Here is a 26681-nt window from a genome sequence, read left to right as displayed (position 1 = left end):
AAGTATATGACGCCACAATAAAATCACTAACGTATCAAAGTGGTTTGTTCACCATATGTCTTAGTTTTGATTCATAGCGTTTTAAATACATATGTCAAACTCGATAAGCGCTTTCAGCTGGTGCCATGAATTGGCAAAGAATAAATATGATGATATTTTCAAAAAATGAAATGTTTTTCGAAAAGTAGCAGTATACCATAAACCGACTTGTACTAAAAATACCATCAAACTTCAAGCAAAACTATTAGAATTGGTTGTTGTTATTATATTATAGTATTTTTTCGCGGTTGATTGTACCGCGTTTAGAAGATTAGATAAGATTTTTTTGTTCTAAACTCACTTGATACCGCGTACAAATATTCTTCCAAACCGCGTGAAATTACACGCGTTATTGTAAAAAAATCGCGTTTGAAAAAACGCATAAAAATAACCCACATAAAAAAGACCCCAGTGTAATTATTTTAAAACTTTTGTGACAACCGATAATTAATAGCACATAGACATTTTTGACATTCATTATCTATGCTATAAGTGTTAATGTTACTAATTAATCAATTTGCTTCTCTTTTATTTACAGGTGAGTCAGCTTAAATACAACATTAGTTACCATTAAAAGGAGAACAGTAAGAATGGTTATATTATTTTATATAATTTAATTTTATTCAATTAAATTTGATGTAAAGCTAAATTGAAGTATTGAATAGTGCAATTTTTAATAGGTACGTAGAAATTCCACCTAATTCCACTGTTGGAAAATTTCTCTGAGTGTAGCTCCCGGTGAAAGCGCGCAATCCATAACCAACTCATGCCTAATGCCGCCACCCTCCCTTAGCGATCAGTTCATTGGCAATTTGGCATTGAAATTTAATGTTATTCTGTCCTGTGACCACGAGCGCGACTACACCGCCGAAGGAGTTGTTTTGCCCTCGGTTTTTCGGACAATGCGCGCCGACTCGTGGTTTCCTTGGCCGCTCGATGTTTTGTGTTTGGGGAAAGGCAATAGGGAAGCTCCTTAAGAAAACTTTCAGTCAGCCGTAGTCCTTTAACCAGTTCACACATGTTCCTAGAAAAGTGTTGAGGATACCAGGTAAAGGAGTTGCTTCCAGCTCAGTTTTTTGGCTGCTTAGAGAGTCCTATTATCACTATACATAAACTCACACACACTACGGCCATATAAATAGTTTCTTGGATACATTTATATACTCTTTTTGTTCTATTCATTTTCAACACGTAAAACCTTTGTTAAAGCAAGTGAAATTGACGTATGACACCGGCAATATTTAATGTATAGTACCTTAGCTGTCAGACTACTTACAAACTGGACTGCGGTTTGTCCCGTGAGTTGAAAGTTTCTTCATTTCCCGAAATCACTACTTCTAATTTACTGCAGCGCATTCGTAACCTTTGAAAATTGCTTTTCCACACTGAACTAGATTCGTTGTAGTGTGTGCAAATAATGCTGTTTTTAGTTCGAAAGAATATCCTGCCTTGGGAAACACAAAAACGTTAGTTTTGCGTGTACAGTGCGGCACCCGTTGTGTTGAATTTGTGGAGCGTTAAGAAATCCGGATAAAGAATTAGTTAAAATAATGACGGTGTGAAAAAGACCAAAACCACGATTTCGTTGGAATACACCAATCATTACACGTGGCTTGTGGCGATTCGTGAGAACTGGAACACACTGAGTAGTGCTGTGAGTCATCTAGCGATGAAAATAGCGTTAGATTTTAATGTAGAAGGTGGTATTCCTAGACTGTGTGAAATAGCAGTGATTAAGACATTGAAAAATTGAAGTATTTCATTGGTTTTAAAAAAACTACGAGAATAAAACCTTTAGGTAGTAAGGAATTGAGCCAGAATCGCTGCGATAGTGTTTTTTAAGTTGAATGTGTTATTGTTAACGTGAGTGAGTCAGCGAATGGGACCAAATACAATTTCTACAAACATGCTTGTTCCATATTTCACAGCAACACTCTTAAAGAAAAGTAACGGCTCGAGAAGTGATTGTGGATAATATTGTACATGTATTAATCTAACCTTGGGGTTACTGCGGAAATGGTTAGATTTCCAAGACCATCCTAAGCTCTGAATAGTATATCTGACTAAAGTATAACCGACGCTGTGACGATGTGAAGGTTTATTGGTTTCTGACACGTTTGTAGGTGGGGTATCAAAAATGGGACAAGGTATGGTAACCGAATATTTGAACCATACGGGTATTACCAAAACCACGTAAAGTTGGTTGACCGAGTTGATTAACAAGCTATGTGAATCACGAAAAATGAGAATGCCTGTTAAAATTAGTGCGTGTGCTTCGATTTTTAGGTGGGCATACGGTGAAAAATTCTTGCGGTATAACAAGAAGACAAACTCAAAGAAACTTCAAACCTTTGAAATCTAATTTCTTACACAATTTAACAGTTCGGTTGAACTGCGTTCGGACTTCGAAAGCAAGAACATGTTTTGTACATTTCGATTTTTTTATAAATGATAGCTGTCTTTAAGGATAACGATTCCAGCGGTAGCGTTTTCTTCCTTGTTAAACAACAACTTGACCAGATCGGTACAGCATAAAGCATTGCTGGTCTAAAAATTTGTTTGTAAATCAAAAGTTTATTCTTTGAACGGAGTCCATAATTTCTGTTGATGAGAGGATATAAACATCTTGTATATTTGATGCACTTTGCTTGTATTTTATCATATTGAATGTGCTGTTTAAAAATATGTCTTACCGTAATATATTCCTAAGTACTTAACCTTGTCAGACCAATTTCAAACAATCCCATTCATCTTGATAACGTGATTATTTCTTCGCTTGAGACACATTACAAGCTCTTCTACGCCAAAACATGAAAATTTCAAACTGCATATTTAATCCAGAACTATGGTGTATGTGAAAAAGAATATATTGCACTTCACTCAAAATGTTTGTTTCATTTGAACTTATTTGGTTAAATGATTGAATTAAAAACACTCATAACAGATTAATAAAATCATAGTTTTGACACTATTTTGTAAAAATTAGCTTAGTATCATTTATTTTCGAGCTATGGGTACGTGATACTTCAGAAATTTAAGGTTTTTCATGGATGTAATTATGGTCTAAACGCAGTTATCACTGCTTTTTAGTAGATTTAATTTAGCGCAATGAAAAACAGTCGCATTATTATGGTGTCGCGTTACAAAAATAGTTGTTTTTTTTTCGTATTGTGCAAATGTTACACACTGCAGCAAAGTAGTATTCAGAATTTTCTTAGTACTCAATGAGACCTTTCTCAGCATATGCTGGTATGTGAAATTGGTACATTCTACTCAAAGTTACAATAGGGTAATAGTTTATGTGTTTTATTTTATGTGGTTTTTATAAAGTTATCGAAAACAAGTTTTTGAGCTTTTGTCTGTGTATATTGATAATATAACATGGAATCATGATGTAAAATGGTAATCTGCAACAAATTACATTCTCATCATTACATCATTACATATTCAATGCCATTACAATGATCATTACATATTCAATGCCAATGAAACCCCATGGAGAATTGCTAGAATGGTTTTCAAATAACATTAAAAATGTAAAAATGTCTTTTGTGCTTGAAAATTGAAATAAATTATAAAAACGCGATTGTATAATAATTTTAAAGATAGCGTAGAACAGTGTATTTGACTATTTCAACCTCACACTCGTTCAGTGAAATTTAAAAGCTTCCTGTTTTATTTTTTATAAAAAAACCTTTCAATTACCTTTGTTTTGATGCACAAAGATTGAAAATTGGATGAGCAGGTTTGAAGTAAGAGTTATTCAAAAATACTGTTTTTAAACCATAATTGTTAACAAATATTTAATGACTTATATATTCATGACTTTTTATTACACAAAAATTCTATTTCCAAAATTAAAAAGCATACATCCTTCAACACTTCATATTTTATGTGAAATTTTATTAACTTTCTGAGAAACGATGAGAACTCTTTGGTTCTCAATGCTGCAAACTCCGAAAGACGAAAACAACCAAATTAATTCCACTCAAAATTGTTCCTTGGAGAGTTGCTGACTAATACCTTTTTAACATTTATTTAAACTCATCAAACTCATCAAAAACGAACTCATTTACTACTTACTTACTTCAGCAGCCTAGAGCCGTGGTGGCTCGTGCCGTATCAAGAATTTTCCTCCATTCTACTCGGTCCTGGGATACTCGTCGCCAATTTCCTAGACGTCTCGATACTCGCAGATACGCTTCAACCTGGTCAAGCCATCTAGCACGTTGGGCTCCTCTATTCCTGGTGCCGGCGGGGTCCGTGAAGAGAACCGATTTTACCGCGCTGTCATCCGGCATCCTCACGACATGCCCGGCCCATCGTAGCCTCCCGACCTTCATCAGGTGTGCAATGGGAATCTCTCCAAGTAGTGTCTGTAGCTCGTGGTCCATACGCCTACGCCACTCTCCGCTTTCGGTTTGTACTCCACCAAATATTGTCCGCAACACTTTCCGTTCAAATACGGCCAGTGCGCGTATGTCCTCTGTGAGCAGCGTCACGGTTTCGAGTCCATAGAGAACTACGGGTCTAATTAGGGGTTTTATACATCGTCAGTTTCGTGCGGCGGCGTATGCTCCTGGATCGAAGCGTCCTGCGAAGGGCAAAGTAGGCTCGATTTACAGCTTGAATACGTCGTTGGACCTCCTTACTTGTGTTATTGTCGGCGGTTACCAGAGATCCCAAGTATACGAACTCCTCTACCACTTCGAGTTCGTCGCCGTCCATGACCACCGTCCGTGGGAGGCGAATGTTAGTTTCTTTCGAGCCTCTTCCTATCATATACTTGGTTTTCGACGCATTGATTTCTAGTCCAACTCTTCTAGCTTCCACTTTTAGTCTGGCGTAGATTGCCTCCGCCGTCGCTGAGTTTCTTGTAATAATGTCCAGGTCGTCTGCGAAGCCTTTGAGTTGACTACTTATGCTGAAAACCGTGCCTCTCGTTTCGATGCCCGCCCGTCGGATTACACCCTCAAGGGCACTGTTGAACATTGTGCAGGATAATCCATCTCCTTGTCTCAACCCTCTGCGCACTTCGAAGAGGTTCGAGGGTGTCCCCGACACGCACACGTAAGACATTACTCGGTCTAAGAGAGCTTTGATAAGTCGTGTAAGTTTATCCGGAAAACCGTAGTCGTGCATTATTTGCCATAGCTGGTCTCAATCGACTGTATCATACGCTGCCTTGAAGTCCACGAAAACATGATGGCATTTCTGAAGGATCTGCCGGAGAGTGAAACTTTGATCCGTAGTAGCGCGTGCTTGTGTGAAGCCCGCTTGATACGACCCTACGCCCTACGAATTCTTTCGCTAAAGGAGATAGACGGCGGAGTAGGATCTGGGAGAGGACTTTGTAGGCAGCGTTGATCAGCGTAATGCCGCGGAAGTTGCTGCATTGTAGCCGATCGCCTTTTTTATAGATGGGGCATACAACTCCCCCATCCATTCTTCCGGTAGTCTCTCTTCCTCCCAAATCCTAGAGATTACCCAGTGGAGTCCCGTTGCTAGAGCCTCTTTTCCGTGCTTATAGAGCTCTGCCGGGAGCCTGTCCTTGCCGGCGGCTCTGTTCATCGAAAAACTGCTGCCACCAATCAACCACCTCGCGCTCGCTTGTGATCAGGTTTCCCTCCACGTCCCTACACATATCTGGACTCAGTGTGTAGCCTTTACGGGATTGGTTCACTTTTTCAAAAAACTTGCATGTATCGTTAGTCCGAAACAGTTGCTCCAGCTCTTCACGATCTCTGTCCTCCTGCTGGCGCTTCTTCCTCCGCAGAATCGTGGTCAACTTATTTCGTGCTCGTCGGCATTTGGCCGCGTTCTCTCTTGTGGCGATGCTTAGATAATTTCTCCAAGCTCTTTTCTTCCTCTCCATCGCTTGCTGGCATTCCCCGTCAAACCAGTCATTTTGTCGGCTCGACGATACCACACCTAGTGCCGCGAAAGCGGCCTCTCCAATGGCCGAGCGTAACTTCCCCCATCCATCGTCGAGAGTAGTTCTCTGCAGCCTGCGGGTTGGTCAACTGCCGGATGTTTGGCCGGGGAGGACGGTTCTGACGTGTGTGAAATACCGTGGATAGTTTTGAGCGCACATGTACTGCTACTCGGTGGTGGTCTGAGTCGATATCCGCACCCCGGAGGGAGCGTATGTTTGTAATGTTTGAGAAAAATCGGCCATCAATGAGAACGCGGTCAATTTGATTTGTTGTACGGTGGTCAGGTGATCTCCAGGTGGCTTTGTGGATATCTTTGCGTGGAAAGAAGGTGCTTCTAATCACTAGGCCTCGGGAAGCTGCGAAGTTGATGCATCGTTGGCCGTTGTCGTTCGTGTCGGTGTGTAGGCTGTGCGGCCCTATCACCGGTCTATACATCGCTTCCCTACCAACCTGGGCGTTCTTATCCCCGATGACGATTTTGATGTCCCGTGACGAGCAGCCGTCGTATGTTGCCTCCAACTGCGCGTAGAACGATTCCTTCTCGTCGTCAGGTCTACCTTCGTGCGGGCAGTGCACGTTGATGATGCTGTAGTTGAAGAAACGACCTTTAATCCTCAACAGACACATCCTCTCGTTGATCGCCTTCCAATTGATCACGCGATCCTGCATTCTGCCTATTACACAAAAACCCGTTCCCAGCTCGTTGGTTGCTCCACCGCTCTGGTAGAACTGGGCCTTGCCTCCACAGACTTTCCACACTTTCTCGCCTTTGCGACAGATCTCCTGCAGAGCCACGATGCCGAATTTGCGGAGTTCTAGCTGCTCGAGCAGCACCCTGTCTCCGCTCACAAATTTTGGGGCTTGCAGTTCCAGGTAGCGAGTTTCCACTCGTGGTCCGTTTTTCGTTGCCTAGGTCCATACCGAATGTTCCGAGTTATATTTTCTTGAATGTTCGTAGTGTAATTGTTTAGGTAGGTTGCCTCACTAGGGCTACGCTACCGAGTCTCGTGATGGGGCTGCCATCTTGGGTGTAGCGTTCGTTTCTTTATTCAGCCGCCCGCTCCGGGACAGACGCTGTTATGAGCCGCCCCTAACCTGGGAAACAGACGCTCAGAAAGGCTGAGCTTTCCTCCGAGGAGGTCAGCCCACCTCCTCCTTCCCTGTCAGCATACGACCAAGGTCTCACCACGGGTTGGTAACCATGATCTTCGCTTGGTTACTCGTATCCCGGCTGGTACCACGGGGAGGTAGGGAGAGAAGTTGCTGGTCAGGATGCTATGGACCGCAATAGGGTCTATTTTATTCCAACTAGTACGGGTTGTACTGCAGGTACGCTCTGCTCATACTCATACTCATTAATGTATGATAAAAACATCATCTTTTCTTACTTCAAGTACATTTTGATATTTTTTCTTGAAAGCCCTAATTTGAAATCGATCGAGAGATACATTTTTTAGAAAATAGTCATTTTGGTGAAAAAGTCGTATCCTAATCCACGAAGGGGTGATACGGGTGTAATTATTCTAGGCAAAGACCAATTCGTGCAATTTTGAGTAAGATTGTAGCAGAAAAATCCATGATTTCAAACGAGACGAGTTGCGCGCCGAGGCGTCTGTAAAAGGGCCCAATATTTGATAAAAATACAGCTATTTTTGTTCACCAATAGAAAAGTGGAGGGTGCGGAGAGATAGCCTTGCATAAACTACTTTGTTTCCCCTGACTTTAAAGGAAACTATATCAAAAAAGGTTAAGATCTGAATAAGATATAGCTTTCAAGGAAAACATTCCCAGTACGATACGGGTTAAAGTAATATAAATCTTAAACGCCTCCATCGGCGTAATTTTAAACTAAATGTAAATTTCGTAGCATAAACTTATATGTATTAGCCTAAACAACAACTTTTTTAAAGACGAAAACTGATCAGGATGCCCACATTTACGAAGCTTGCATTTTCGTAACGCGTCACCATTTGCAGGAGACTTTTTGCGTAACGCGACACCATCGACATACCGAAATGGTTTTGGTAACATTTATCGATACATCGCTAAAAATTCTGTATTTCCTATGATGTATTATGTCATTTAGTTGGATTTGGTCTCCGGAATAAATGCCCAGAAGAAACAAGAACTTACGGCAGAGCTGATATCTGAACGAATGCCATCAAAGGTTGAAAAAGCGAAATTCAGCGATGATGTCTACCTCCGACCTGAAGGGAAGCTATTAATTTAGCAGCTGGATTCTTATCCGGTTTTAAAATTGAAGTATTTTTTCATTTTCTCATAGTTTGGGAAAATATGCAATTTTAAAACTGCTATTGAAAACTTCAACCAAAAATTTCATTGCGCTCTCACGGAGATGTTTGATGATGCCAATTGTGGTTTCGATTTCCAGGTCTTGTCAAATAGTGTGCTGCAAGCCCAAATTGCTGTTGTAGCTTTTTTGACTGCGTACTTCGGCCGTCCAATTTAGCTTACTGTCCAGAATGATATTCCAGACTGTTGTTACTAAAGGTGTTAACTTGAACTCTCTTGATACCCTGAGGCCACCTTCATTTTTTCATAGTTTGGGAAAATATGCAATTTTAAAACTGCTATTGAAAACTTTAACCAACAATTTCATTGCGCTCTCACGGAGATGTTTGATGAATACGTCAAAGATCTTATCGTCACCAGGTGCTTTTATATTTTTGGAATTTTTAATAATTGATTTAATGCCATTCAAGTCAATGTGACACAATTTTTGAATGAGATTATTTTTCTTACAATTTATACACGTAAAACGCTCGAAAAATACTGATAGGGTTGATATCTGAGGGAAATAAACCAATGAATCGAAAAAAATAGATTATTTTTGTATTTAAGAAATAAATTTGCATTTTTCGGCAAATGGAGCTAGTTTTTTTTAAATTTGATAGTTTCATCGTATTTCTCGAAAAATTTTACATTAGAAACACTTTTCACTCAGTGGTAATATGAGCAAATCTCGAGATTTAACATTTTTACGAAAATAGTTTTTCTGGATTCCTTAATTTATTTTCTTAAAAAATTACCTATCAGCATTTTTCGGACGTATCACGTCTATAAATTGTAGGAAGTATAAAAAAGTGGATTTGACAAAAAATGCGTTATCTCGCAACAAAGAGGGGAGGCCCAAAGAGCGGGGGGTATTCCAATCGACACCAAAATTGTGATTTTTCCAAAGTGACACTAGATGAATAATTCCCCCTATTTTGAGCAAAATCTGTAATGGTCGTATTCAAGTTTGTGCTTATTCGTGGTCACTTCATATGGAATGAAAAATTCACTTAAAATCGAATAGTTGTTCCTTGGTTGCGCCGCGTTGATCGATCGGGATAGGCCGTTTTGGGACGTCCCTCGTTCTCTAAATCTAGGTCTCCTGCTCCAATAGCAAACCGGTGCCTTTTCCCTTTCGGTGTGAAGGGACCTAAAATGGCGGATGATTTCGAGCAGTTCGAAATGTCATCAAAAGCCTGTCGGCGTTCAAGCTGACTGAAGATGTTTATGATGTGACCGAAATTATTGAACAATTTATGCAAACTCGAAAACAGACGAAGTCCGTTTCCTTTTCGACAAGGCGAAAGAGACGAAAAAAGTAGTTGATTCGACATTACACGAAGTTAGAGGAAAGAAAGGCTTGTTCAATCATTTCTTTGTGATTGAGTCAAAGATTTGTAGATCTAGTTAGTACGCTTCCTTTTAGAAGAAAGACATGTAGGACTATTCGGAGATAAAATAGAATAATCTCCTGAATTGAACAAAATTTTGCCATTGGAATGACTTTGAGAAATATTCCGTGGTCGGTGTTTAGCGTAAAAATCGCCTATTACAAAAAAATTGAACGATTTTTGGATCGCGGTTAAATGCGCAAGGACAAATTGCGCAAGGACTTGCATACAAGTCAGTCAAACTTGTATGCAAGTTAAATATTTTCAGCCGAAAAAACGTGTAAAAAATTTGAAAATCCTAATTAAATCATAATGCATGCTGAAAACTTCAATTTTACATTCGTTTAATGATGTTGCCTGAAGCAGCAGCAACAGGTAAAATACACAGCAGAATTTATTTTGTATGACGAAAACACAAACAAACTCGCATTTTCTCACAACGGCCGGCCTAGCGGAAAATTGTGAGTATGAGCGAATGTCTGTCTACTAGTGGGTCACCATTCCTGAAAATATCATTTTTGGGAATTTCCTTAAAGCGGAGTAGAAGTCGAATAAGTGACCTACACACGTATACAAGGTAAATTATTGAAAAAAACGAATTTCCCAGGATCGGCCGGCCCAGCGGAAAATTGTGAGTATGAGCGAATGTTGGTCTACTAGTGGGTCATCATTCCTGAGAATATCATTTTTGGGAATTTCCTTATAGTGGAGTAGTAGTCGAATAACTGACCTACACACGTATACAAGGTAAATTATTGAAAAAATCGAATTTCCCAGGATCGGCCGGCCTAGCGGAAAATTGTGAGTATGAGCGAATGTTGGTCTACTCGTGGGTCAGTGATATTTTCAGGAATGGTGACCCACCAGTAGACCAACATTCGCTTGTACTCACAATTTCCCGCTAGGCCGGCCGATCTTGGGAAATTCGATTTTTTCAATAATTTGCCTCATATACGTATGAAGGTCACTACTACTCCACTATAAGGAAATTCCCAAAAATGATGTTTTCAGGAATGGTGACCCACCAGTAGACCAACATTCCCTTATACTCACAATTTTCCGCTAGGCCGGCCGATCTTGAGAAATTCGATTTTATCAATAATTTGCCTCATATACGTATGTAGGTCACTTATTCGACTACTACTCCACTATAAGGAAATTCCCAAAAATGATGTTTTCAGGAATGGTGACCCACCAGTAGACCAACATTCCCTTATACTCACAATTTTCCGCTAGGCCGGCCGATCTTGGGAAATTCGATTTTTTCAATAATTTGCCTCATATACGTATGTAGGTCACTTATTCGACTACTACTCCACTATAAGGAAATTCCCAAAAATGATATTTTCAGGAATGGTGACCCACCAGTAGACCAACATTCCCTCATACTCACAATTTTCCGCTAGGCCGGCCGATCTTGGGAAATTCGATTTTTTCAATAATTTGCCTCATATACGTATGTAGGTCACTTATTCGACTACTACTCCACTATAAGGAAATTCCCAAAAATGATGTTCTCAGGAATGGTGACCCACCAGGAGACCAACATTCCCTTATACTCACAATTTTCCGCTAGGCCGGCCGATCTTGAGAAATTCGATTTTTTCAATAATTTGCCTCATATACGTATGTAGGTCACTTATTCGACTACTACTCCACTTTAAGGAAATTCCCAAAAATGATATTTTCAGGAATGGTGACCCACCAGTAGACCAACATTCCCTCATACTCACAATTTTCCGCTAGGCCGGCCGATCTTGGGAAATTCGATTTTTTCAATAATTTGCCTCATATACGTATGTAGGTCACTTATTCGACTACTACTCCACTATAAGGAAATTCCCAAAAATTATATTTTCAGGAATGGTGACCCGCCAGTAGACCAACATTCCCTCATACTCACAATTTTCTGCTAGGCCGGCCGGTCTTGGGAAATTCGATTTTTTCAATAATTTGCCTCACATACGTATGTAGGTCACTTATTCGACTTTTACTCCACTGTAAGGAAATTCCCAAAAATGATATTTTCAGGAATGGTGACCCACCAGTAGACCAACATTCGCTCATCCTCACAATTTTCCGCTAGGCCGGCCGATCTTGGGAAATTCGATTTTTTCAATAATTTGCCTCATATACGTATGTAGGTCACTTATTCGACTACTACTCCACTGTAAGGAAATTCCCAAAAATGATGTTTTCAGGAATGGTGACCCACCAGTAGACCAACATTCCCTTATACTCACAATTTTCCGCTAGGCCGGCCGATCTTGGGAAATTCGATTTTTTCAATAATTTGCCCCATATACGTATGTAGGTCACTTATTCGACTACTACTCCACTTTAAGGAAATTCCCAAAAATTATATTTTCGGGAATGGTGACCCACCAGTAGACCAACATTCGCTCATACTCACAATTTTCCGCTAGGCCGGCCGATCTTGGGAAATTCGATTTTTTCAATAATTTGCCTTGTTCTTGTATGTAGGTCACTTATTCGACTACTACTCCACTATAAGGAAATTCCCAAAAATGATGTTTTCAGGAATGGTGACCCACCAGTAGACCAACATTCCCTTCTACTCACAATTTTCCGCTAGGCCGGCCGATCTTGAGAAATTCGATTTTTTCAATAATTTGCCTCATATACGTATGTAGGTCACTTATTCGACTACTACTCCACTGTAAGGAAATTCCCAAAAATGATGTTTTCAGGAATGGTGACCCACCAGTAGACCAACATTCCCTTATACTCACAATTTTCCGCTAGGCCGGCCGATCTTGGGAAATTCGATTTTTTCAATAATTTGCCCCATATACGTATGTAGGTCACTTATTCGACTACTACTCCACTTTAAGGAAATTCCCAAAAATGATATTTTCAGGAATGGTGACCCACCAGTAGACCAACATTCCCTCATACTCACAATTTTCCGCTAGGCCGGCCGATCTTGGGAAATTCGATTTTTTCAATAATTTGCCTCATATACGTATGTAGGTCACTTATTCGACTACTACTCCACTATAAGGAAATTCCCAAAAATGATGTTTTCAGGAATGGTGACCCACCAGTAGACCAACATTCCCTTATACTCACAATTTTCCGCTAGGCCGGCCGATCTTGGGAAATTCGATTTTTTCAATAATTTGCCTCATATACGTATGTAGGTCACTTATTCGACTACTACTCCACTATAAGGAAATTCCCAAAAATGATATTTTCAGGAATGGTGACCCACCAGTAGACCAACATTCCCTCATACTCACAATTTTCCGCTAGGCCGGCTGATCTTGGGAAATTCGATTTTTTCAATAATTTGCCTCATATACGTATGTAGGTCACTTATTCGACTACTACTCCACTATAAGGAAATTCCCAAAAATTATATTTTCAGGAATGGTGACCCACCAGTAGACCAACATTCGCTCATACTCACAATTTTCCGCTAGGCCGGCCGATCTTGGGAAATTCGATTTTTTCAATAATTTGCCTTGTTCTTGTATGTAGGTCACTTATTCGACTACTACTCCACTATAAGGAAATTCCCAAAAATGATGTTTTCAGGAATGGTGACCCACCAGTAGACCAACATTCCCTTATACTCACAATTTTCCGCTAGGCCGGCCGATCTTGGGAAATTCGATTTTTTCAATAATTTGCCTCATATACGTATGTAGGTCACTTATTCGACTACTACTCCACTATAAGGAAATTCCCAAAAATGATATTTTCAGGAATGGTGACCCGCCAGTAGACCAACATTCCCTCATACTCACAATTTTCTGCTAGGCCGGCCGGTCTTGGGAAATTCGATTTTTTCAATAATTTGCCTCATATACGTATGTAGGTCACTTATTCGACTTCTACTCCACTATGAGGAAATTCCCAAAAATGATATTTTCAGGAATGGCGACGCACCAGTAGACCAACATTCCCTCATACTCACAATTTTCCGCTAGGCCGGCCGATCTTGGGAAATTCGATTTTTTCAATAATTTGCCTCATATACGTATGTAGGTCACTTATTCGACTACTACTCCACTATAAGGAAATTCCCAAAAATGATATTTTCAGGAATGGCGACGCACCAGTAGACCAACATTCGCTCATACTCACAATTTTCCGCTAGGCCGGCCGATCTTGGGAAATTCGATTTTTTCAATAATTTGCCTCATATACGTATGTAGGTCACTTATTCGACTACTACTCCACTATAAGGAAATTCCCAAAAATGATATTTTCAGGAATGGTGACCCGCCAGTAGACCAACATTCCCTCATACTCACAATTTTCTGCTAGGCCGGCCGGTCTTGGGAAATTCGATTTTTTCAATAATTTGCCTCATATACGTATGTAGGTCACTTATTCGACTTCTACTCCACTATGAGGAAATTCCCAAAAATGATATTTTCAGGAATGGCGACGCACCAGTAGACCAACATTCCCTCATACTCACAATTTTCCGCTAGGCCGGCCGATCTTGGGAAATTCGATTTTTTCAATAATTTGCCTCATATACGTATGTAGGTCACTTATTCGACTACTACTCCACTATAAGGAAATTCCCAAAAATGATATTTTCAGGAATGGCGACGCACCAGTAGACCAACATTCCCTCATACTCACAATTTTCCGCTAGGCCGGCCGATCTTGGGAAATTCGATTTTTTCAATAATTTGCCTCATATACATATGTAGGTCACTTATTCGACTACTACTCCACTATAAGGAAATTCCCAAAAATGATATTTTCAGGAATGGTGACCCGCCAGTAGACCAACATTCCCTCATACTCACAATTTTCTGCTAGGCCGGCCGGTCTTGGGAAATTCGATTTTTTCAATAATTTGCCTCATATACGTATGTAGGTCACTTATTCGACTTCTACTCCACTATAAGGAAATTCCCAAAAATGATATTTTCAGGAATGGCGACGCACCAGTAGACCAACATTCCCTCATACTCACAATTTTCCGCTAGGCCGGCCGATCTTGGGAAATTCGATTTTTTCAATAATTTGCCTCATACACGTATGTAGGTCACTTATTCGACTTCTACTCCACTATGAGAAAATTCCCAAAAATGATATTTTCAGGAATGGCGACGCACCAGTAGACCAACATTCGCTCATACTCACAATTTTCCGCTAGGCCGGCCGATCTTGGGAAATTCGATTTTTTCAATAATTTGCCTCATATACATATGTAGGTCACTTATTCGACTACTACTCCACTATAAGGAAATTCCCAAAAATGATATTTTCAGGAATGGTGACCCGCCAGTAGACCAACATTCCCTCATACTCACAATTTTCTGCTAGGCCGGCCGGTCTTGGGAAATTCGATTTTTTCAATAATTTGCCTCATATACGTATGTAGGTCACTTATTCGACTACTACTCCACTATAAGGAAATTCCCAAAAATGATATTTTCAGGAATGGCGACGCACCAGTAGACCAACATTCGCTCATACTCACAATTTTCCGCTAGGCCGGCCGATCTTGGGAAATTCGATTTTTTCAATAATTTGCCTCATATACATATGTAGGTCACTTATTCGACTACTACTCCACTATAAGGAAATTCCCAAAAATGATATTTTCAGGAATGGTGACCCGCCAGTAGACCAACATTCCCTCATACTCACAATTTTCTGCTAGGCCGGCCGGTCTTGGGAAATTCGATTTTTTCAATAATTTGCCTCATATACGTATGTAGGTCACTTATTCGACTACTACTCCACTATAAGGAAATTCCCAAAAATGATATTTTCATACTCACAATTTTCCGCTAGGCCGGCCGATCTTGGGAAATTCGATTTTTTCAATAATTTGCCTCATACACGTATGTAGGTCACTTATTCGACTTCTACTCCACTATGAGGAAATTCCCAAAAATGATATTTTCAGGAATGGCGACGCACCAGTAGACCAACATTCGCTCATACTCACAATTTTCCGCTAGGCCGGCCGATCTTGGGAAATTCGATTTTTTCAATAATTTGCCTCATATACATATGTAGGTCACTTATTCGACTACTACTCCACTATAAGGAAATTCCCAAAAATGATATTTTCAGGAATGGTGACCCGCCAGTAGACCAACATTCCCTCATACTCACAATTTTCTGCTAGGCCGGCCGGTCTTGGGAAATTCGATTTTTTCAATAATTTGCCTCATATACGTATGTAGGTCACTTATTCGACTACTACTCCACTATAAGGAAATTCCCAAAAATGATATTTTCAGGAATGGCGACGCACCAGTAGACCAACATTCGCTCATACTCACAATTTTCCGCTAGGCCGGCCGATCTTGGGAAATTCGATTTTTTCAATAATTTGCCTCATATACGTATGTAGGTCACTTATTCGACTACTACTCCACTATAAGGAAATTCCCAAAAATGATATTTCCAGGAATGGTGACCCGCCAGTAGACCAACATTCCCTCATACTCACAATTTACCGCTAGGCCGGCCGATCTTGGGAAATTCGATTTTTTCAATAATTTGCCTCATACACGTATGTAGGTCACTTATTCGACTTCTACTCCACTATGAGGAAATTCCCAAAAATGATATTTTCAGGAATGGCGACGCACCAGTAGACCAACATTCCCTCATACTCACAATTTTCCGCTAGGCCGGCCGATCTTGGGAAATTCGATTTTTTCAATAATTTGCCTCATACACGTATGTAGGTCACTTATTCGACTTCTACTCCACTATGAGGAAATTCCCAAAAATGATATTTTCAGGAATGGCGACGCACCAGTAGACCAACATTCGCTCATACTCACAATTTTCCGCTAGGCCGGCCGATCTTGGGAAATTCGATTTTTTCAATAATTTGCCTCATATACATATGTAGGTCACTTATTCGACTACTACTCCACTATAAGGAAATTCCCAAAAATGATATTTTCAGGAATGGTGACCCGCCAGTAGACCAACATTCCCTCATACTCACAATTTTCCGCTAGGCCGGCCGGTCTTGGGAAATTCGATTTTTTCAATAATTTGCCTCATATACGTATGTAGGTCACTTATTCGACTACTACTCCACTATAAGGAAATTCCCAAAAATGATATTTTCAGGAATGGTGACCCGCCAGTAGACCAACATTCCCTCATACTCACAATTTTCTGCTAGGCCGGCCGGTCTTGGGAAATTCGATTTTTTCAATAATTTGCCTCATATACGTATGTAGGTCACTTATTCGACTACTACTCCACTATAAGGAAATTCCCAAAAATGATATTTTCAGGAATGGCGACGCACCAGTAGACCAACATTCCCTCATACTCACAATTTTCCGCTAGGCCGGCCGATCTTGGGAAATTCGATTTTTTCAATAATTTGCCTCATACACGTATGTAGGTCACTTATTCGACTTCTACTCCACTATGAGGAAATTCCCAAAAATGATATTTTCAGGAATGGCGACGCACCAGTAGACCAACATTCGCTCATACTCACAATTTTCCGCTAGGCCGGCCGATCTTGGGAAATTCGATTTTTTCAATAATTTGCCTCATATACATATGTAGGTCACTTATTCGACTACTACTCCACTATAAGGAAATTCCCAAAAATGATATTTTCAAGAATGGTGACCCGCCAGTAGACCAACATTCCCTCATACTCACAATTTTCTGCTAGGCCGGCCGGTCTTGGGAAATTCGATTTTTTCAATAATTTGCCTCATATACGTATGTAGGTCACTTATTCGACTACTACTCCACTATAAGGAAATTCCCAAAAATGATATTTTCAGGAATGGCGACGCACCAGTAGACCAACATTCGCTCATACTCACAATTTTCCGCTAGGCCGGCCGATCTTGGGAAATTCGATTTTTTCAATAATTTGCCTCATATACGTATGTAGGTCACTTATTCGACTACTACTCCACTATAAGGAAATTCCCAAAAATGATATTTTCAGGAATGGTGATCCGCCAGTAGACCAACATTCCCTCATACTCACAATTTTCTGCTAGGCCGGCCGGTCTTGGGAAATTCGATTTTTTCAATAATTTGCCTCATATACGTATGTAGGTCACTTATTCGACTACTACTCCACTATAAGGAAATTCCCAAAAATGATATTTTCAGGAATGGCGACGCACCAGTAGACCAACATTCGCTCATACTCACAATTTTCCGCTAGGCCGGCCGATCTTGGGAAATTCGATTTTTTCAATAATTTGCCTCATATACGTATGTAGGTCACTTATTCGACTACTACTCCACTATAAGGAAATTCCCAAAAATGATATTTTCAGGAATGGTGACCCGCCAGTAGACCAACATTCCCTCATACTAACAATTTTCTGCTAGGCCGGCCGGTCTTGGGAAATTCGATTTTTTCAATAATTTGCCTCACATACGTATGTAGGTCACTTATTCGACTACTACTCCACTGTAAGGAAATTCCCAAAAATGATATTTTCAGGAATGGTGACCCACCAGTAGACCAACATTCGCTCATACTCACAATTTTCCGCTAGGCCGGCCGATCTTGGGAAATTCGATTTTTTCAATAATTTGCCTCATATACGTATGTAGGTCACTTATTCGACTACTACTCCACTATAAGGAAATTCCCAAAAATGATATTTTCAGGAATGGCGACGCACCAGTAGACCAACATTCGCTCATACTCACAATTTTCCGCTAGGCCGGCCGATCTTGGGAAATTCGATTTTTTCAATAATTTGCCTCATATACGTATGTAGGTCACTTATTCGACTACTACTCCACTATAAGGAAATTCCCAAAAATGATATTTTCAGGAATGGTGACCCGCCAGTAGACCAACATTCCGTCATACTCACAATTTTCTGCTAGGCCGGCCGGTCTTGGGAAATTCGATTTTTTCAATAATTTGCCTCACATACGTATGTAGGTCACTTATTCGACTTCTACTCCACTGTAAGGAAAATCCCAAAAATGATATTTTCAGGAATGGTGACCCACCAGTAGACCAACATTCCCTCATACTCACAATTTTCCGCTAGGCCGGCCGATCTTGGGAAATTCGATTTTTTCAATAATTTGCCTCATATACGTATGTAGGTCACTTATTCGACTACTACTCCACTATAAGGAAATTCCCAAAAACGATATTTTCAGGAATGATGACCCACCAGTAGACCAACATTCGCTCATACTCACAATTTACCGCTAGGCCGGCCGATCTTGGGAAATTCGATTTTTTCAATAATTTGCCTCATATACGTATGTAGGTCACTTATTCGACTACTACTCCACTATAAGGAAATTCCCAAAAATGATATTTTCAGGAATGGTGACCCGCCAGTCGACCAACATTCCCTCATTCTCACAATATTCTGCTAGGCCGGCCGGTCTTGGGAAATTCGATTTTTTCAATAATTTGCCTCATATACGTATGTAGGTCACTTATTCGACTACTACTCCACTATAAGGAAATTCCCAAAAATGATATTTTCAGGAATGGTGACCCACCAGTAGACCAACATTCCCTCATACTCACAATTTACCGCTAGGCCGGCCGATCTTGGGAAATTCGATTTTTTCAATAATTTGCCTCATATACGTATGTAGGTCACTTATTCGACTACTACTCCACATAAGGAAATTCCCAAAAATGATATTTTCAGGAATGGCGACGCACCAGTAGACCAACATTCGCTCATACTCACAATTTTCCGCTAGGCCGGCCGATCTTGGGAAATTCGATTTTTTCAATTATTTGCCTCATATACGTATGTAGGTCACTTATTCGACTACTACTCCACTATAAGGAAATTCCCAAAAATGATATTTTCAGGAATGGTGACCCGCCAGTCGACCAACATTCCCTCATACTCACAATTTTCCGCTAGGCCGGCCGATCTTGGGAAATTCGATTTTTTCAATAATTTGCCTCATATACGTATGTAGGTCACTTATTCGACTACTACTCCACTATAAGGAAATTCCCAAAAACGATATTTTCAGGAATGGTGACCCACCAGTAGACCAACATTCCCTCATACTCACAATTTTCCGCTAGGCCGGCCGATCTTGGGAAATTCGATTTTTTCAATAATTTGCCTCATATACGTATGTAGGTCACTTATTCGACTACTACTCCACTATAAGGAAATTCCCAAAAACGATATTTTCAGGAATGGTGACCCACCAGTAAACCAACATTCCCTCATACTCACAATTTACCGCTAGGCCGGCCGATCTTGGGAAATTCGATTTTTTCAATAATTTGCCTCATATACGTATGTAGGTCACTTATTCGACTACTACTCCACTATAAGGAAATTCCCAAAAATGATATTTTCAGGAATGGCGACGCACCAGTAGACCAACATTCCCTCATACTCACAATTTTCCGCTAGGCCGGCCGATCTTGGGAAATTCGATTTTTTCAATAATTTGCCTCATATACGTATGTAGGTCACTTATTCGACTACTACTCCACTATAAGGAAATTCCCAAAAATGATATTTTCAGGAATGGCGACGCACCAGTAGACCAACATTCGCTCATACTCACAATTTTCCGCTAGGCCGGCCGATCTTGGGAAATTCGATTTTTTCAATAATTTGCCTCATATACGTATGTAGGTCACTTATTCGACTACTACTCCACTATAAGGAAATTCCCAAAAATGATATTTTCAGGAATGGTGACCCGCCAGTAGACCAACATTCCCTCATACTAACAATTTTCTGCTAGGCCGGCCGGTCTTGGGAAATTCGATTTTTTCAATAATTTGCCTCACATACGTATGTAGGTCACTTATTCGACTACTACTCCACTGTAAGGAAATTCCCAAAAATGATATTTTCAGGAATGGTGACCCACCAGTAGACCAACATTCGCTCATACTCACAATTTTCCGCTAGGCCGGCCGATCTTGGGAAATTCGATTTTTTCAATAATTTGCCTCATATACGTATGTAGGTCACTTATTCGACTACTACTCCACTATAAGGAAATTCCCAAAAATGATATTTTCAGGAATGGCGACGCACCAGTAGACCAACATTCGCTCATACTCACAATTTTCCGCTAGGCCGGCCGATCTTGGGAAATTCGATTTTTTCAATAATTTGCCTCATATACGTATGTAGGTCACTTATTCGACTACTACTCCACTATAAGGAAATTCCCAAAAATGATATTTTCAGGAATGGTGACCCGCCAGTAGACCAACATTCCCTCATACTCACAATTTTCTGCTAGGCCGGCCGGTCTTGGGAAATTCGATTTTTTCAATAATTTGCCTCACATACGTATGTAGGTCACTTATTCGACTACTACTCCACTGTAAGGAAAATCCCAAAAACGATATTTTCAGGAATGGTGACCCACCAGTAGACCAACATTCCCTCATACTCACAATTTTCCGCTAGGCCGGCCGATCTTGGGAAATTCGATTTTTTCAATAATTTGCCTCATATACGTATGTAGGTCACTTATTCGACTACTACTCCACTATAAGGAAATTCCCAAAAACGATATTTTCAGGAATGGTGACCCACCAGTAGACCAACATTCGCTCATACTCACAATTTACCGCTAGGCCGGCCGATCTTGGGAAATTCGATTTTTTCAATAATTTGCCTCATATACGTATGTAGGTCACTTATTCGACTACTACTCCACTATAAGGAAATTCCCAAAAATGATATTTTCAGGAATGGTGACCCGCCAGTCGACCAACATTCCCTCATACTCACAATATTCTGCTAGGCCGGCCGGTCTTGGGAAATTCGATTTTTTCAATAATTTGCCTCATATACGTATGTAGGTCACTTATTCGACTACTACTCCACTATAAGGAAATTCCCAAAAATGATATTTTCAGGAATGGTGACCCACCAGTAGACCAACATTCCCTCATACTCACAATTTACCGCTAGGCCGGCCGATCTTGGGAAATTCGATTTTTTCAATAATTTGCCTCATATACGTATGTAGGTCACTTATTCGACTACTACTCCACATAAGGAAATTCCCAAAAATGATATTTTCAGGAATGGCGACGCACCAGTAGACCAACATTCGCTCATACTCACAATTTTCCGCTAGGCCGGCCGATCTTGGGAAATTCGATTTTTTCAATAATTTGCCTCATATACGTATGTAGGTCACTTATTCGACTACTACTCCACTATAAGGAAATTCCCAAAAATGATATTTTCAGGAATGGTGACCCGCCAGTCGACCAACATTCCCTCATACTCACAATTTTCCGCTAGGCCGGCCGATCTTGGGAAATTCGATTTTTTCAATAATTTGCCTCATATACGTATGTAGGTCACTTATTCGACTACTACTCCACTATAAGGAAATTCCCAAAAACGATATTTTCAGGAATGGTGACCCACCAGTAGACCAACATTCCCTCATACTCACAATTTACCGCTAGACCGGCCGATCTTGGGAAATTCGATTTTTTCAATAATTTGCCTCATATACGTATGTAGGTCACTTATTCGACTACTACTCCACTATAAGGAAATTCCCAAAAATGATATTTTCAGGAATGGTGACCCGCCAGTCGACCAACATTCCCTCATACTCACAATATTCTGCTAGGCCGGCCGGTCTTGGGAAATTCGATTTTTTCAATAATTTGCCTCATATACGTATGTAGGTCACTTATTCGACTTCTACTCCACTGTAAGGAAATTCCCAAAAATGATATTTTCAGGAATGGTGACTCACCAGTAGACCAACATTCGCTCATACTCACAATTTTCCGCTAGGCCGGCCGATCTTGGGAAACTCGATTTTTTCAATAATTTGTCTACTTGTGACCTACACACTCAATGTTTGTGGTCGCTACCAGAAATTTCTTAAATAAATTCTCCAGAGGAAAGTGAAATTGTTTTTTTTAACAGTTTTCTGATGTATTAGAGATCGTTTTCAATTAAAAGAAATTTTAAATTTATTTTCACTACGTAATTCGAAAGCTGACTTGCATGCAAGTCGTTGCGCGATTTGTCCTTGCGCATTTAACCCGGGTGATTTTTGGTGTACTTTCCAAATCACCTTATAATAATTTTTCTGCTGGCGTGTGCATTGGAATGGTAAATATGCTGTGGCAATGAATAAAATCCCAAGTTCGTCTCAAGATGGGGAAGAGCACGATGTTTGATTCGGCAATGTCTTACGATTTCAACTCAACCGCCGGAACTCTGAACTCTATCATATCTTTCTTACGTAATTGGGATCATATTTCATTATAATGTTAATTTTCAGAAAAGTTTCTTTAGTAATTGCAATGTGCACATTATTAACTGTTAAAAAATAAAATAACTCATTAGAAAAGATGTTAAGGGTCGCTTCGATCCAGTCAGAGACTGTTGTTTTGGTTTGATGGAGCAGGGTTGGTTGGTAGTAATATCGTGACTCAATTTGGTATTACAAAGTCAAAGAGACAAACGACCTTTTTGAGATTGGAATTCCATACCTGATATGGAGTTAGAAGGTAACGTCCGAAAAACTAATACCTAGCAAACCCAAGAGCTTCACACTGACAAAGCAGGTGAGCTGACGTTTTAACTGCAAGGTTTCAGAAGCGGCGGTTATCGTATGAGACAATACCGATGTTTTAGGTGATAAAGAGCAGAGCAGTGTCCGGAAATAACCCCGCGTAGAAACGTAGTTCACCACGCTTTAGACCGAGAAGCCTCTTGGTTATAAAGGGTTTGGAGAGATAAACTGTTCAACTTGTCTGCAGCCCTGTGTATTATTCCATCCGTTAGCTATTTTTAGCGTTTCCCATGTTTTAAGTTCGCGCTTGACGGCTGACCAGTAGACTGGGACACGGTTATATGGGAAAAAAGCGATAGTGTTATTTTTTCGCTCCCATGCACGTTTCGTGTTCCTTATGGATCCTATAACAACTGTGTAAATTTCAGATCGATCGGTGAAACGGCCAATTTTTGTCCGATTTTTGAAGCTTCCATACGATTTTATATGGGAAAAACCACTTTTTCAAAACTTTTTCTATAGAGATGTCCAGTTGACTCCTAAAAATATATCAATACATGATGTTTATAGGAAATTTTCCTGGGAAAAACTTTTCTGAAGACCGCAAGGCGCTGCCTTGCTTGTGAAAAAGATATTCACCCCAGACTGAATGAATATCTGACGAACGGCTCACCATTGAATTTTACTAGCAATACTGCTGCAGCATGCTGCTGTTGCTAATTCAACCATGTGATGAGAAATGATATCGCTTAAATTTATCTTGGAGGCTTCCCCGAAGAAACTATGAGCAAAAATCACACTTTGAAAATTAATTCCACGCGAAATTATTTCTCATACTTAAGCAAGTTTGCAATAGCAACATGCTGTAGCAGTGTTGCTGGAAAATTTCAATGGTGAGCCGTCCGTCAGACATTCAATCAGTTTAGGGTAAATAGCTGTTTCTGCAAGCATCGTAGCGCCTTACGGTATTCAAAAGAGTTTTTCCCAGGAAAATTTCCTACAAATATCATGTATTGATATTTTTTTTAAGAGCCAACTGTACATCTCTAGAGAATAAGTATTGAAAAAGTGGATTTTCCCATATAAAATCGTATGGAAACTTTAAAAATCGGGCGCAAATCGGGCGTTTCACCGATCGACCTGAAAAGTTACACAGTTGTTATGGGACCCATAAGGAACACGAAAAGTGCATGGGAGCTAACATTTATTTTTTTGTCCCACCCTACTGTCCAGGTACCCAGTACAATAGGACTTGTTTCTGCGATTGTTTTAATCACCTTATATGGAACGTCTAGATTCTGATACTGCAGTGACTAAGTTTGTGAGTTCAAAATCTCTTAGAATGCGAAGATGCTCAACCTGATCGGCTTCGAAGATTGTTTTGTTGAAGCCTCAGTGCACCAAGCTCTGCCTCTTTCTTCACATGAAGATGTAGGGGCAGTAAGCAGAGCATGGCCTCTAAAGCTGCCGTTGGTGTGGTGCGCATGGCACTGGTAATGGAGGGACAGACCAGTCTTTGAACTTTATTAGGCTTCGCTTGGGCTGCCACTCCATTTACTTTTGGCCACCATACGAGAGCAGTGTAAGTAATTCTTGGCCGTGCAACGGTTGTGTAGGCCAGAGCGCCAATTGTGGTTTCGATTTCCAGGTCTTGCCAGATAGTGTGCTGCAAGCTAAAATTGCTATTGTAGGTTTTTTGACTGCGTACTTCGGCCGTCCAATTTAGCTTACTGTTCAGAATGATATCCCAGACTGTTGTTACTGAAGGTGTTAACTTGAACTCTCTTGATACCCTGAGGCCACCTTCGAGCATTATTATATTTCTGTGCAGCCTTAGTGCGCCAATCTCTGCATCTTCCTTCACAGGGAGATATCGAGGCAGCAAACTCTATGGCTGCCATCGGCGTTAGCGAAAAGCACTAGTAACTAAGGAACAGGCCAGACGTTCCGAGATGTTTTTGTAGAAACTTTGAATCGATGCAAAGGATGTGTTATAAAAAGCTCATTCAATATCATGAAAAGCGCAAACAATCTCTGTATATTCGAATGATTTCTCGACCATCGCATAGTTGTTCAAAAAGGGAAAAAGAGGAACTTAGTTCCATAGTGCCTTTCACCTGTATCCTAATTCAATGGTGTCTTCGAAACAATTATTTGTATGAATAACCCGCATAATTTTAAATTATCTAAAGTTATGAAAAGTTCGTTTCATATATAACCAATACTAACTTTTTTCTGTTAAGAGATAAATGAATGATTTATTCGCAAAATTTTTGAACATGTAAAAATATGAAACTTTACTGAATAAACAGAATTCCTATCTTCACTGGGTATAGAGGTACAGTGTATTCATTTATCGTCCATCAAAAAAAAATATGATCCTTGAAAACAATAATTAAAAGGAAATATTTTTTTTCACAAAACTCTAACTTTTATTTCTCGATTCCTCCATGATCGAACCGGTTTCATTGTTCAGGTAATCTTTTGTAGTTTTTATAAAAACAATCAGAAATTTTTAATAAATGAGCTTTTTAGATAAGAAATTTTTAATTTTTCTTTCAAGTTAAACAAACAAATTTTTTTAGAGTGCATTTTTCAGTATGACAAATTGAAGTTTTCATAAAAACAATCAAAATTTTTTTTATAAATTAGCTTATTTAGATTCTTGAACATGTAAAAATACGAAACTTTGCTGAATAAACGAAATTCCTATCTTCACTGGGTACAGAGGTACAGGTGCTTATTACGGGAGTCACTTCACGGTGAAATATATTCCACTCTCACGCTCACTTCACTTTTTTAGACCTATTCCCGATTCCACCTCAAGTGAGGTGACAAAAATCACCTCCGTGGAGTAAGATTGACGATGAAGTGAAATTGAGAATAGGACAAGTGAAAAGAGATTGTTTCCCAGCTTAAAAATGTCTAAGTCCCAGAAAGTCGTTTTTTCCCGTTTTTTAGATAACACCAGATCTTGACGTGTTCTGCATTTCTAAGACATTCGGCATAAAAAAAAAATGTTATTTTCGGTATCGGAAATTTCCTGAAGTAGTTTGCATTTTTTCATCGGGCAAAAAAATGAAAAATTGACCGCTTTAAGGCACGGATCAAACTCTGATTCGCTTCGTTACTGAAGAATAAATCCAATATTTACCATTAAATCACAAATCAATCAACTTTAAGACTTATGGCAGCTTCGTGGAATCATTTCACCGTTCAAAATGGTCGTGAAATAATTCCACGCGAAACGTCGTTTTTTCCGTTCTCACTTCACTGATATGACACTCATAATAACCCAGATTCCACGGCAGATGTCACTTCGCGACGTTTTTCTCACTTACGTGAGTCCCGTAATAGGATTTTGTTCACTTCACTCTGATTTCACCGTGAAGTGACTCCCGTAATAAGCACCACAGTGTATTCATTTATCGTCCACCCAAAAAAATATGATCCTTGAAAACAATAATTAAAAAGAAATAATTTTTTTTTTCACAAAACTCTAACTTTTATTTCTCGATTCCCTTATGATCAA

General features: G+C 39.9%; 1 protein-coding gene across 1 annotated transcript in view; it reads left to right on the top strand.

The window, feature by feature from the left end:
* The first annotated feature begins 1032 nt into the window (after window positions 1–1032).
* Window positions 1033–26681, top strand: part of LOC129718322 (uncharacterized) — a 99923-nt gene continuing 74274 nt past the window's right edge. Inside the window, exon 1 of the mRNA XM_055668987.1 lies at window positions 1033–1087. The gene's annotated coding sequence lies outside the window, so the exon portion shown is untranslated. The remainder of the gene's footprint in view (window positions 1088–26681) is intronic.

This window comes from Wyeomyia smithii, chromosome 1 (assembly GCF_029784165.1).
Source record: "Wyeomyia smithii strain HCP4-BCI-WySm-NY-G18 chromosome 1, ASM2978416v1, whole genome shotgun sequence".
Lineage (NCBI taxonomy): Eukaryota > Metazoa > Arthropoda > Insecta > Diptera > Culicidae > Wyeomyia > Wyeomyia smithii.
This window is presented reverse-complemented; position numbering and strand designations above follow the sequence as displayed.